Here is a 12,201-nt window from a genome sequence, read left to right on the forward strand (position 1 = left end):
GGCCGAAGGATCTCGGTTCGAGCCCCCAGCTCCCCATCTGCAGGGGACTCACTTCACAAGTGGTGAAGCAGGTCTGCAGGTGTCTATCTCTCTCTCCCCCTCTCTGTCTTCCCCTCCTCTCTCCATTTCTCTCTGTCCTATCCAACAACATCAATAACAACAATAATAACTACAATAAGAAACAAGGGCAACAAAAGGGAAAATAAATTAATTAATTTTAAAAAGAACAAATTAAAAACTAATAATAATAATACTGTCATTATCCTTGCCTTACCCCCATTCCCTCGAGCCCCGGGGACTCTGCCCAGTATGCCTCCCGGCACATCTACATAATAGAGTCCTCCCATGAGGTGTGGCCTACCACATGGGCATCATCTTCTGTTCGGGGTGGGGGGGGATTTCTCTATTTCTTTGCCTTTATCCACCAGTTCGAATGTCTCTGCCAACAGGGTTAAGGAGCAAAACCTTCGGGATTGAACATGGAAGGACTTGCTTGGATGGGAAGGAAGCTTGTCCTCTGGAGGGCAGAGATTAACGAGCAGCAGCGCGGGAGAGGCAGCGGGGAGCGTGTTTCCCAAAGTGCCGACTCAGAGACCGTCTGTCTCAGCCAGAGCCCCCTGATTTATAGAACAGCGAGGAGGCGGCCATAAAACACCACACCAGCTCCGGGGGCGGGGGCACTAAGGCAGCAGATTCTGGCTCCCGTCAGAGAGGAGGGATTTATGTTGTGCAGGAATGTGCTCAAAATAGCTCCCAGGTGTGACAGGTGCAGCGGCATCACACCTGTCATCTCTCAATTATCTAGGATGCAGCAGCCGGGAGCACTAAGCAAGCAAAGAAGAGGAAAAACCCAGCGCTGGGGAGACAGTGCAGCAGTGGCACACTGGACTTGCAAGCAAGAGGTCTCAGTTTCAATCCCTGGCACATGCTGTCGGGTCTAGGACTGGCTATTCTGTGGAGTCGGGCGGTAGCGCAGTGGGTTAAGCGCACGTGGCGCAAAGCGCAAGGACCCGGCATAAGGATCCTGGTTCCAGCCCCAGGCTCCGCACCTGCAGGGCATTCACTTCGCAGGCGGTGAAGCAGGTCTGCAGGTGTCTGTCTTTCTCTCCCCCTCTCTATCTTCCCCTCCTCTCTCAATCTCTCTCTGACCTATCCAACAATGACGACATCAATAATAACTACAACAATTAAAAAAACAACAAGGGCAACAAAAGGGAAAATAAATAAATAATACAAAAAAAATTTTTTTAAAAAAGATCGGCTATTTTGTTTGCTCTCCCCACCGTGCCACCTCCTGGAGTGCAGAGTATAAGTAAAGCCAAGAAAGGGGGAGGGGGTACAGTACAGTGGCGGACCCAGTTAAGCTCACATAATACTAAGCACAAGTTCGAGCCCCCAGCTCCCCACCTGCAAGGGGGTCGCTTCACAAGCAGTGAAGCAGGTCTACAGGTGTCTCTCTTTCTCTCTCCCTCTCTATCTGCCCCTCCTCTCTCCATTTCTCTGTTCTATCCATAAAATTGGGGGGATGGTCTCCAGGAGCAGTGGATTTGCAGTGCTAGTACTGAGCCTCAATGACAGCTCTGGAGACAAACAAACAAACAAACAAACAAAAAAGAGGGAGAGCTCATCAGGCAGTGGGCACAGAACCTCTGAATGAATCGGGTGCAAGGCTCCAGCCCCAGCTGCGGCTTCTCTCTAACCCTGGGCTTCATCACCAAGGCTGGAGAGCTTCAGCCAGACCTAGGTCCCAACCCCTGCTTAGATCATGTCCTGCTTTGTGACGTTGTGCAAGTCATTTCACCTCCCAGAGACACCTCTCAGAGCGTCTCAAATTCCCTGTCGCAGAAAGGAGACAGTCTCATCCCTCCCTTCTGTGATCAGATTCTCAGACACGGAGGGAGACAGGATACCCGGAGGCTTTAATGCAGGAAGCACGTGTTTACTTATAATATATTTTAATATAAATTATTTATAGTTTATTTATATATAAATAAAGTGTTTATTTAATGCCAGCAGACTCAGCAGACTCGGGTCCAAAAAAGAAACTGAGCCCAGAGCACAGAAGGGCTTGTCCTTTTATACAGTTTTATACAAGTCTAACAGGTTATTTTTTTTTCAACAGAGTACCACTTGTTAGGCTCATCAGTGAATTCTCGGGCAGAAGTAGCAGGTTTGACTGCTGCTGACCAAGGCCATTTTGATGTCAGCAGAAGAAGTTTCTGCTGAGAAGGGGCGGGGAGAAGATGCCAGCTGCAGTTTTCTCCTTCAGCTTGAGACATTAACCCTTAGCTTCTCTGCTTCGACTTCTAGCACATGCGGTGAAAATTCACTGAGTTGAGGCAGACACCTGCCAGAGACAGAAGCAAGACAGAAGGGAGCAGGTGGCCGCGGAGGGCTCTCCCCTGGTGTGGCACATGGAGGTGGGGAGGGGGACAGGGACTAGACTGGAAACTGGTCACTGGCACCAGGATTGGCCCTTCAGCAGCCGGAATCCAGGCCTCCGACAGCTCCTGGAGCCCCTCTCCGCCCCAGCCAGCCTGCAGCCTGGCAGAAGGCCTCCTCTGAGCACGTTTCCGGGTGAAATCACTTCCCCCGGCATTTTCCCATCTGTCTTGATTTTTCAAATTATACTTTTATTAAACCCATAAGGGAAATGGACTTGCCAGGCTCTCATTAAACAGGAAACTTGGTGATGCATAAAGCAGAGACGATTTTTTTTTTTTAAGCTTCCCTCGCCGCCTGCCTTAATGAATTCTCTCTCTGTTGCTGTCTCACAGGGAGTGTGCGCAGAGGCCTGAGCGCGTGGGCTGGGAGGCTGGCCTTTGAAGTGGCCACCAGTTGGGCTCTGTCTTGCTAGGAACTCAGGGCACTTGGGGTATCAGTCACAGCCCCCTGCCCGCTGACACTGGCTCATGGGGTATCAGCTCTCTCTGCGAGGACAGGCACTGAGTGCTGAGCCTTCCTTGTGAAATCAGATCCCAAAAAGACCAGGCTGTCTGCTGCAACCCTGGGGAGGCTGGAGTGGGGTGGGGAGATGAGCTGAGAATCATAAAGACTGGAGAGACAGCATAATGTTTATGCAGAAAGACCTTTATGCCTGAGACACCAAAGGTCCCAAGTTCAATGCCCAGCATCACCAGATAAATAATTAATAATAATAATATAAATAAACAAGCAAATGCCCATGATAGGCCTTGTTCTGGGAGGAAATAGGAGGAGGCAGGGTCCTAGAGACTAGGGGACCTTGGTCCTCTCCCTATTGCCCCCCCAAATCCAGCTCCCCACTTCCCACCTGTGTAAGAGGCTGACACCCCTTAGAGGGTAGGAAGTCTATCTAAGTTCACAGACTCTTAGCCTCTGACAGCAGGTGCCAACAGCAAGAAGACACTTTCCCTTTGCACCAAAGCTGTAGTGACAGTGTCCCAAGCACTGCTGGTCCCAGCCTGAGTCCTGGAGCCTAAGGACACAAAGGGGAGACACGTACACTTGTTCTTCTCGGTCACGGCAGTGTGTGAGCTCCGAGATGCACAGGACGGTGGCGGGAGAAGCTGGCCCATGTGTCAAGTGTGCTTCCTGAGTACCTGGAGTGGTGTTCAGCAGTGCTACGCCATGGCCCACGCCCGAGACTGACTCAGCTGAGCTGGAATCTTCACTGCCATCCTTGGAGACTGGACTGAACACCCCGCTAACAGATGGAGGGCTGGGGCTGGACAGTGCTGATGGGCCACCCAGGCCTCAAACCCAACACACACACACACACACACAGAAAGACATCCTGCCACAGGCCACCAGGCCTGCACCCACGCCCCCATCCATCCCCTGTCATTCCCTCAGATATCTCCCCTGGGGCTGAGTGACGGGGCCAGGCGACAAGCTACAGCTCTGTCAGAATGTTTACTACCGGCTGGCTAGGAAATGATTACTTACAGGTAATTTTGAACCTCCAGACAGTGATGCAGCATCTCACACATTAAACAGCAGCAAGCAGTGTCAAGAAGTATTAGAAGAGGCCCTTGTACTCCATAGCTTCCTGGGGGAGGACAGGTATGGACGGGGTGCAGGGGGGCAGCACAGAGGATGCCAGATCCTCATCTCCAGCCTCAGGGAAGGGACAGTGACCAAGCTTGAAGTCTGAGTGGCCAAGGGCAATGCTGGTATTGCTGTCCTGGGGTACTCTGGGGAAGCCCCTGGGGGCAAAGGCACTGAGGCCACAGGTGCCCCACGAGTGGAGGAGGGGCTTCTTCCTGCCTCTTCTGAATTACTTCCAGAAGTGAATGCCTTGGGTGGGAGAGTCCTTCTCACAAGCCTTGGTTCCAGAAGCTTCCTAAATATTAGACCTCTAGACCAAGGGAACAGAGCCAGACACAGACATGCACGTGTGTGGCCTGACTCCCAGCAAGGACTCACTGGAAGCGGAGGGGAGCGGGTCGCTTTCCAACATCTGTATTGAGGCAACTAGCACCCACATGAGATTTGTTGGGGACCCAGGAGGTGGTGCACCTGGTTGAGCACACACATTACAGTGCACAAGGACCTGGGTTCAAACCCCTGGTCCCTACCTGCAGGGGAAAAGCTTCACAAATGGTGAAGCAGTGCTGCAGGTCTCTCTCTCTCTCTCTCCCCTCCCCCATCTTCCCCAAACCCCTAGATTTCTTTTTGTCTCTATCTAATAAATATAAATAAAATAAAATGGTTTGTCTTGAACCTCCTTCATGCCATACACAGCTCCCACTGCAAATAGGTAGGACAGCTGAATGTGAACAGTAAAACACCATAGTCTTTAAGGAGAAGAGCTTCGTGGTCCTTGGATACTCAAAGATTTCTTAAATATACCACAAAGGTGAATTTGGACCTATAGTGCTGGAGTGTAGATACTGGCTAATGCAAAACAGACATGGGGTGGCACACCGGTTAAGAGCACACTGGCACAAGGACCCAGGTTTGAGCCCCCACTCCCCACCTTCGGGGTGGACCCTTCATGAGCAATGGTGCAGGTCTGCAGGTATCTATCTTTCTTTTCCTCTCTATCTCCCCTCTCTTCTTAATTTCTTTCTGTCCCATCAAATAAAATAGAAGAGAAAAGAAAAGAAAAAAAGACAAGAAAAGAAAAAGAAAGCGGTGGATTCACAGTGCTGCACCAAGTCCCAGTGACAACCCTGGTGGTGAAAAAAAATGAATAAAATAAAATAAATAGGCCTCTGCCCAAAATATGAGAAGTCCTGTTAAGAAGAAAAGGACAGGCAACTTAAAAGAAAAACAAAAATGAGCAGAGACAGAAGTAGTTCACAAAAGATGACCTCCTACCGGTCCGCCAGTGTGAGAAACTCTCAGACCCCAGGGCCGTGCAGCCGAGTGGCACCTGTCCTGCTCACAGAAGAGGCTGAAGTCAAGAGACAGGCAACAGCGAGTGTGGGAGAATTTGCCAAGTCTCATGTTTTATTGGTGGCAGTGCACAGAGGCGCCCTCGATTCAGAAAAAGTCCAAGGGCTAGGTTGGTTTGTTGACCTTCATTCTTTGTGAAAAGCAGCTGTTTTGGAGATGTTAAAAGACTTATCCAAGGACACACAGATAACTTGGGTTTTTGCCTGGGTCCCAGTATTGGTATTTTGCCGGGATAGCCTGAGGGTACTTCTTCCCGAGCTAGTGCTCTCTGGGTTGGAGAGAACTCAACTGGAGCTGATCTAGGCTGCTGTGTGGGAGAGGGATCAGGAACTCGTGCTGCACCAACTTCCGCAGGAGATAAACTCTGGAACTCTCGGAGCCAGAAAGCAATTTCCAAGTGTCTTTAATCAGAAGAGCAGCTGTTTTTATACTCTCCAAGTAGGGTGGAAACAGGATGTGATATAGAGAGGGTGGAGAGAAAAGTGACTGGTGAAAATCAGAGTGTGACAAAGAAGGGATCAGTGTGTGACAAGGAGGGGGTGGAGCAGGAGAGAATCCTATCATAGAACCACCAATGCCCTGGAGTGCTTTATGTAAAAGTGATTTATGTAAATAGACCAAAGCTTTGGATCAGTAAAATCCCTATATAGGCATATGGTTAAGCAGAAGCCAGGGGGAGATGGCAACTACCCAACAGTATTTTATTTGCATTTGCATTTGTTTTTAAATTGAGACAGAAAGGCAGAGAGAGAATGAAAGAGACCATAGCACCGAAATTTCCTTCAGTATGGTGAGGGCGGACTCATATATACTTTTAAAAAAAAAATTATTATCTTTATTTATTGGATAGAAACAGCCAGAAATAGAAAAGGGAGGGAGTGACAGAGAGGGAGAGAGACAGACAGACACCTACAGCCCTGCTTCACCACTGGCAAAGCTTTCCCCCTGCAGGTGGGGACCAGCGGCTTGAACCTGGGTCCTTGCACATTCTAACATGTGCACTCAACCAGGTGCGCCACCACCTGCTCTCATATATACTTTTTAAGGCTGGGGCATGGTAGATAGCATAATGGTTATGCAAAAAGACTCTCATGCCTGAGGTTCAAAAGTCCTAGGTTCAACCACCTGTACCACCATAAGCCAGAACTGAGCAGTGCTCTGGTAAATAAATAAATAATAATAATATTTTAAGGTTGTTGAATTGCTAGCATTGGACAATGTAGCTCATTCTTGTTTCTCTTGAACTGACCTGCATTTGTTTCTTTAAAAAGAAAAGGTTTCATTTTACTTTTTTTCTGATTTTTTTTTAATTGGGGAATTCATGTTTTACATTCAACAGTAAGTACAATAGTTTGTACATGCATAACATTCCCCAGTTTCCCATATAACAATACAACCCCCACTAGGTCCTCTGAATCCTTCTTGGACCTGTATTCTCCCCACCCACCCACCCACCACAGAGTCCTTTACTTTGGCTCGATACGCCAATTCCATTTCAGGTTCTACTTGTGTTTTCTTTTCTGATCTTGTTTTTCAACTTCTGCCTGAGAGTGAGATCATCCCATATTCAGCCTTCTGTTTCTGACTTTATTTTACTTTTTATTATGAAATAGAGACAGAGAAATAGTGAGGGAAGGAAGAGATAGAGGGTGAGAGAGATAGAGAGACACCTGCAGCCCTGCTTCACCCCTCATGAAGCATTCCCCCTGCAGGTGAGGGCCAGTGGCTTGAACCCAGCTGGGTCCTTGTGCACAGTAACGAGTGCACTTAACCAAGTGCGCCACCGCCTGGCCCCTCGGCATTTATTTCTACCACACTTCACTGCTCACTGAGTCTGCTCTCTTCCCATTTCCCATGAACACAGCCCTGACAACTGGAGGGGGAAACAAAGCCCTGGGGTCTGAGGTTGTCTGCACTGCGCTGGGTCAGGCCTGAGTGACCTGAATCAGAGGCCACGGGCCTCCACTGCCCTGGTGCACAGTCTGTGCTCCCAACTGGCCCCAGCACTCTCTCCCCCTCCCTCTCAGTTTCTCTCTGTCTTATCCAATAAAATAGGGAAAAAAATGGCTGCAGGATTAGCGGATTCGTAGTGCAGGCATGGAGTCCCAGCAATAACCCTAGAGGTAAAAAAAAAAAAAAAGGAAGTTATTTTTTCAATTAAAATGAATGGTTGGAGAAGAAAACTCAGTGTTAGGCCACCATATTTCATGCCTGGGACCTCAGAGGCCACAGGCTCAATTCTTAGCACCACCTTAAGCCAGAGCTGAGCTGTACTTTAGTCCCTGTCTTCCCAGGTCTCTCTCTCTCTTTTTCTCACTCTCTCCCTCTCTCTCTCAGTAATTCAGGAGGATCAAGCTTCAATCCTCAGGAGACTGGCAGCCTAAAGTTCTCAGTGAATTGTGGATACTGGTGCTCGGTGTCCCAGATTCTACTCCAGCCTCGGCCTGGACACAAGTTCCCTGCAGCAGCTTGTCTGCAGCCTGGCCGGTGGCCAGGAGGTGGCGCTGTGGAATAAGGACCATGATGCAGCTGCCATGGCCCTCCTGGCTCATGGAGTGAAACAAGCTTTTCCGAGCTGGGGCAGGCGGCAGCACACCTGGCTGAGTGTGTACGTAACAGTGCTCAAGGACCTGGGTTTGAACCCCCACTACCTAGCTGCTTGGGGAACCTTCATGAGCTGTGTAAGCAGGTCTGCCGGTATATCTCTCTCTTTCCTCTCTACCTCCCTCTCCCCTTCCCGATTTCTCTTTGTCCTATCTCATTAAAAAGGGAAAGAGAGTGGCCAGGTGGTAGTGCACCTGGTTAAGTGTACATTACCATACACAAGGACCCGAGTTAAAATCCCTGGTCCCAGACTTCCCTGGACAGACGACCCCACCAGTGTGTCCTGGAGCTCCGCTTCCCCAGAGACCCACCCACTAGGGAGAGAGAGAGGCAGGCTGGGAGTATGGACCGACCAGTCAACGCCCATGTTCAGCGAGGAAGCAATTACAGAAGCCAGACCTTCCACCTTCTGCATCCCACAATGACCTTGGGTCCATACTCCCAGAGGGATAAAGAATAAGAAAGCTATCAGGGGAGGGGATGGGATACTGGGATCTGATGGTAGGAATTATGTGGAGTTGTACCCTTCTTATCCTACGGTTTTGTTAATGTCTCCTTTTTTAAATAAATTAAAAAAAATTTTTAAACCCTGGTCCCCACCTGCAGGAGGAAGCTTCACAAATGGTGAAGCAGGTCTGCAGGTGTCTCTCTCTTTCCCTCTCTACCTCCCCCTCCCCTCTCAATTTTCTCTCTTTCTCTATCCAATAAGTAAATAAATAATAATAATAATTTAAAGGAAATAAAAAGAAAAAAAAGATCACTGGGAGCAGTGGATACATAGTGCTGGCACTGAGGTCCAGCAATAACCTGGTGGTAATGAAAGAGAGGGGTGAAGGGAGAGAGGGAGAGGCAGGCTGATTCTGAAGGGTGATGCTCCTGAATCACCACCAGGTGGCAGCACTGAGAGCCAGGACGGGACCTTGGGGGCGGTCTGGAGCAGTTCAGCCAAAGGGGACCTTGATGGGACAAGCTCCAGGGGACAGGACTTCCCAGGTTCCTCTCTCTGCTGGGCTGACACCTTGTGCCAGCCTGTGTCTGCTCCCTCAGGAGTGCCATCCTGTCCACCCGCTGTCCCCAAGGCCCCCGTGAGGGAGAACAAGGCCAGCTGCCCACACAGTGCGTCTCTGTTCTCCAGCCTCGCCCAGGTCCCAGCACACAGGAGGGGCTCGATCACTAGAATGTTCTCGGGGCCACTGGGGATCCCAGGTGCCTGAGTCCGAGTCTGGGTTTGCCCACTTCTGCACAGGTCACGGTGATGCTCTGAGGCTCCGTTTCTTGGTGTGCGGGGTAGAGGCTCACATCCAGGAACTGTGGGGACGCCCTTGGGTGAAGCAGGCACATGCCGGGTGGTGGGAGGTGATGCCGTCACGAGGACGACAGAGAGTCCTGGGGAGCACACCTGTCCCGTCACCCTCTGGACAGGGAGGACCAAGCAGCTTCCTGTCCCCACGAGGACCCCCAGCATCAGAAGTGGTCCTGGGTGGGGGCAGAGCAGCCTCTAGTGGACGGGACGGGGCATGGCAGCCTCACAAGGACAGTGGGAGGGGCCAGGCCAGGAATTAACCTGCTGGCCCAGGTGGCCCAGGTGGAGTGTGGGTGGGAGGTCAGATTCCCATGACCCTGAGCCTCCTCACACTCCCTTCCCTAAGTCCCTCCTAAGCCCCATGTGCTAAGGGACCAGGGACCCTCTTTCTCCAAGCTTCCTGGGGTACCCGGCCCTGTGGGCCCAAGGTCACACCTTTTCTGTCCCGTTCCACCACCCTGTGTCCAACCAGGGGCACTGCCCAGGTCCCCAGCGCTCAGGAGGCCAAGGAGTCCCTCTCTGCGCCCGAAGCCCTCAGTGGGGTCACATCCCTTGACTTCAGACCCTGCTGGTTTCTGCTCTTTGAGGTCACGTCCTGGAGAGAACAGACTCCACCACTACCCCCCCACCCGCACCCCCGCCACCCCCCGCTGAAGAAGACTTCATAAAGACTCCTTCTCCCCTAAAAGCAGACAGAGGAGGGCATTTTAAATGGAGCCAGGACGGAGTGGGAGATAGCCCATCCATTAGGCGCACGCCCTGCTGTGTGTGAGGGCCTGGGTTTGAGCCCCGGCACCACATGGGAGCAGCATAGACCATGGGATTTCCATGGATGGGGGAGCAGTGCTGTGGCATCTCACCGTCTCTTTCCTCTTTCCGGCACTCTCTCTCACAAATAAATAAATAATAGAAAATTAGCATTGATTCGAAGGGATATGTGCACCCCAATATTCATAGCGGCTTTATTCACAATAGAAAAAAAAACTGGAAATAACCAAAATGCCCTTCAACAGATGAGTGGACAAAAATGTTATGGGACAGGGGCTAGAAGGTAGCACAGCAGGTTAAGCACACATGGCACAAAATGCAAGGAATGGCTTAAGGATCCCAGTTCGAGTCACCTGCTCCCCACCTGCAGGGGAGTCGCTTCACAGGCGGTGAAGCAGGTCTGCAGGTGTCTGTCTTTCTCTCCCCCTCTCTGTCTTCCCCTCCTCTCTCAATTTCTCTCTGTCCTACACAACAACAGCAATGGCAAAATAACAACAAGGGCAACAAAATGGGAAAATGGCCTCCAGGATTCGTAGTGTAGGCACAGAGCCCCAGAATAACCTTGGAGGCAAAAAAAAAAAAAGTTATGGGACTTGGTGTATTTCACCAAAGTAAGAGACTCTGGGGTAGGTGGGGGGGGAGAGTTCAGGTCCTGGAACATGATGGCAGAGGATCTAGTGGGGGTTGTATTGTTGTGTGGAAAACTGGGAAATGTTATGCAGGTACAAACTATCATATTTACTGTCAAATGTAAAGCATTAATCCCCAATAAAGAAATTTAAAAATGTTATGGGGCATATACTCTAAAGAATATTATACAGCAATAAAAAAGGATGATCCTGTGTCCTTTGAGATAAAGTGGATAGAATTGGAGAAGAAGATGCTCAGTGAAGCCAGTAAGGAGGTGAAGGACAGCTACAGAATGGTTTCACTCATATGCGGAACATAGACAATTGACCAAACAAATGTAAAAAAATTTAAAAAGTCAACCAATTTTCTAGTTCTAGCTTTTTGTATGATCTTTATTTATTTGTTGGATAGAGACAGCCAGAAATCAAGAGGGAAGGGGGTGATAGAGAGGGAAAGAGACAGAGAGACACCTGCAGCGCTGCTTCACCACTCTCAAAGCTTTCCTCCTACAGGTGGGGATGAGGGGGGCTTGAACCTGGGTCTTTGCGCACTGTAATGTATACAGTAATGTATACTGTAATGTATACTGCAACCAGGTATGCCACCACCCGGCCCCCCTCTTCTAGGCAGTTCACTCACCAGTTAAGTAAATAAAATAGTAACCAATGGGTTGGTAGAAAGAAAAAATTAATTTAATAGTATGTACACATGGGATCTATGATAACTATCTGGATAAAAAAAAGAATAGAAACTCAGACCTGGAGCTGGTGAACTAGCTCACTTGGATAATAGGCTGCTTTACCACGTGCACAGCCCAGGTTTGAGCCCCCACCTCCACTGTATTGAAGGAAGCTTTGGTGCTGCTATCACTCTATCTGTCTCTTTTTATTTATTTATTTGTTTGTTATTCCTTTTGTTGTCGTTGTTGTTTCATTGTTGTAGTTGTTATTGTTATTGATGTCGTCATTGTTGGATAGGACAGAGAGAAATGGAGAGAGATGGGGAAGACAGAGAGGGGGAGAGAAAGACAGACACCTGCAGACCTGCTTCACCGCCTGTGGAGCGACTCCCCTGCAGGTGGGGAGCCGGGGGCTCGAACAGGGATCCTTATCTCGGTCCTTGCGCTTTGCGCCACGTGTGCTTAACCCGCTGCGCTACAGCCCGACTCCCTCTATCTCTATTTCTTTCTCTCTTCTTGTCTCTATCTTTTTGTTTTTTTCTTCCTCCAGGGTTATCGCTAGGGCTCAGTGCCTACACCACGAATCCACTGCTCTGTAGCTATTTATTTATTATTTATTTATTTTTGATAGGACAGAAAGAAATCTAGAGGGGATGAGAAGATAGAGATGGGAAAAGAAAGACAGACACCTGCAGACCTGCTTCACCGCTTGTGAAGTGACCCCCCCTGCAGGTGGGGAGCCAGGGGCTCAGATGGGGATCCTTGTGCTGGTCCTTGCGCTTCGTATTTTGTGCACTTAACATGGTGCGCTACAGCCCAGCCCCCCTTGTCTCTA

The 12,201-nt window shown here is 49.8% G+C and overlaps 1 protein-coding gene across 1 annotated transcript in view; it reads right to left on the minus strand.

Annotated features, from left to right (window-relative positions):
• The window catches only part of ACADS (acyl-CoA dehydrogenase short chain), a 379,518-nt gene that overhangs the window by 137,534 nt on the left and 229,783 nt on the right, over positions 1-12,201 (minus strand). The window lies entirely within an intron of this gene.

This window comes from Erinaceus europaeus, chromosome 6 (genome assembly GCF_950295315.1).
Source record: "Erinaceus europaeus chromosome 6, mEriEur2.1, whole genome shotgun sequence".
Classification (NCBI taxonomy): Eukaryota; Metazoa; Chordata; class Mammalia; order Eulipotyphla; family Erinaceidae; genus Erinaceus; species Erinaceus europaeus.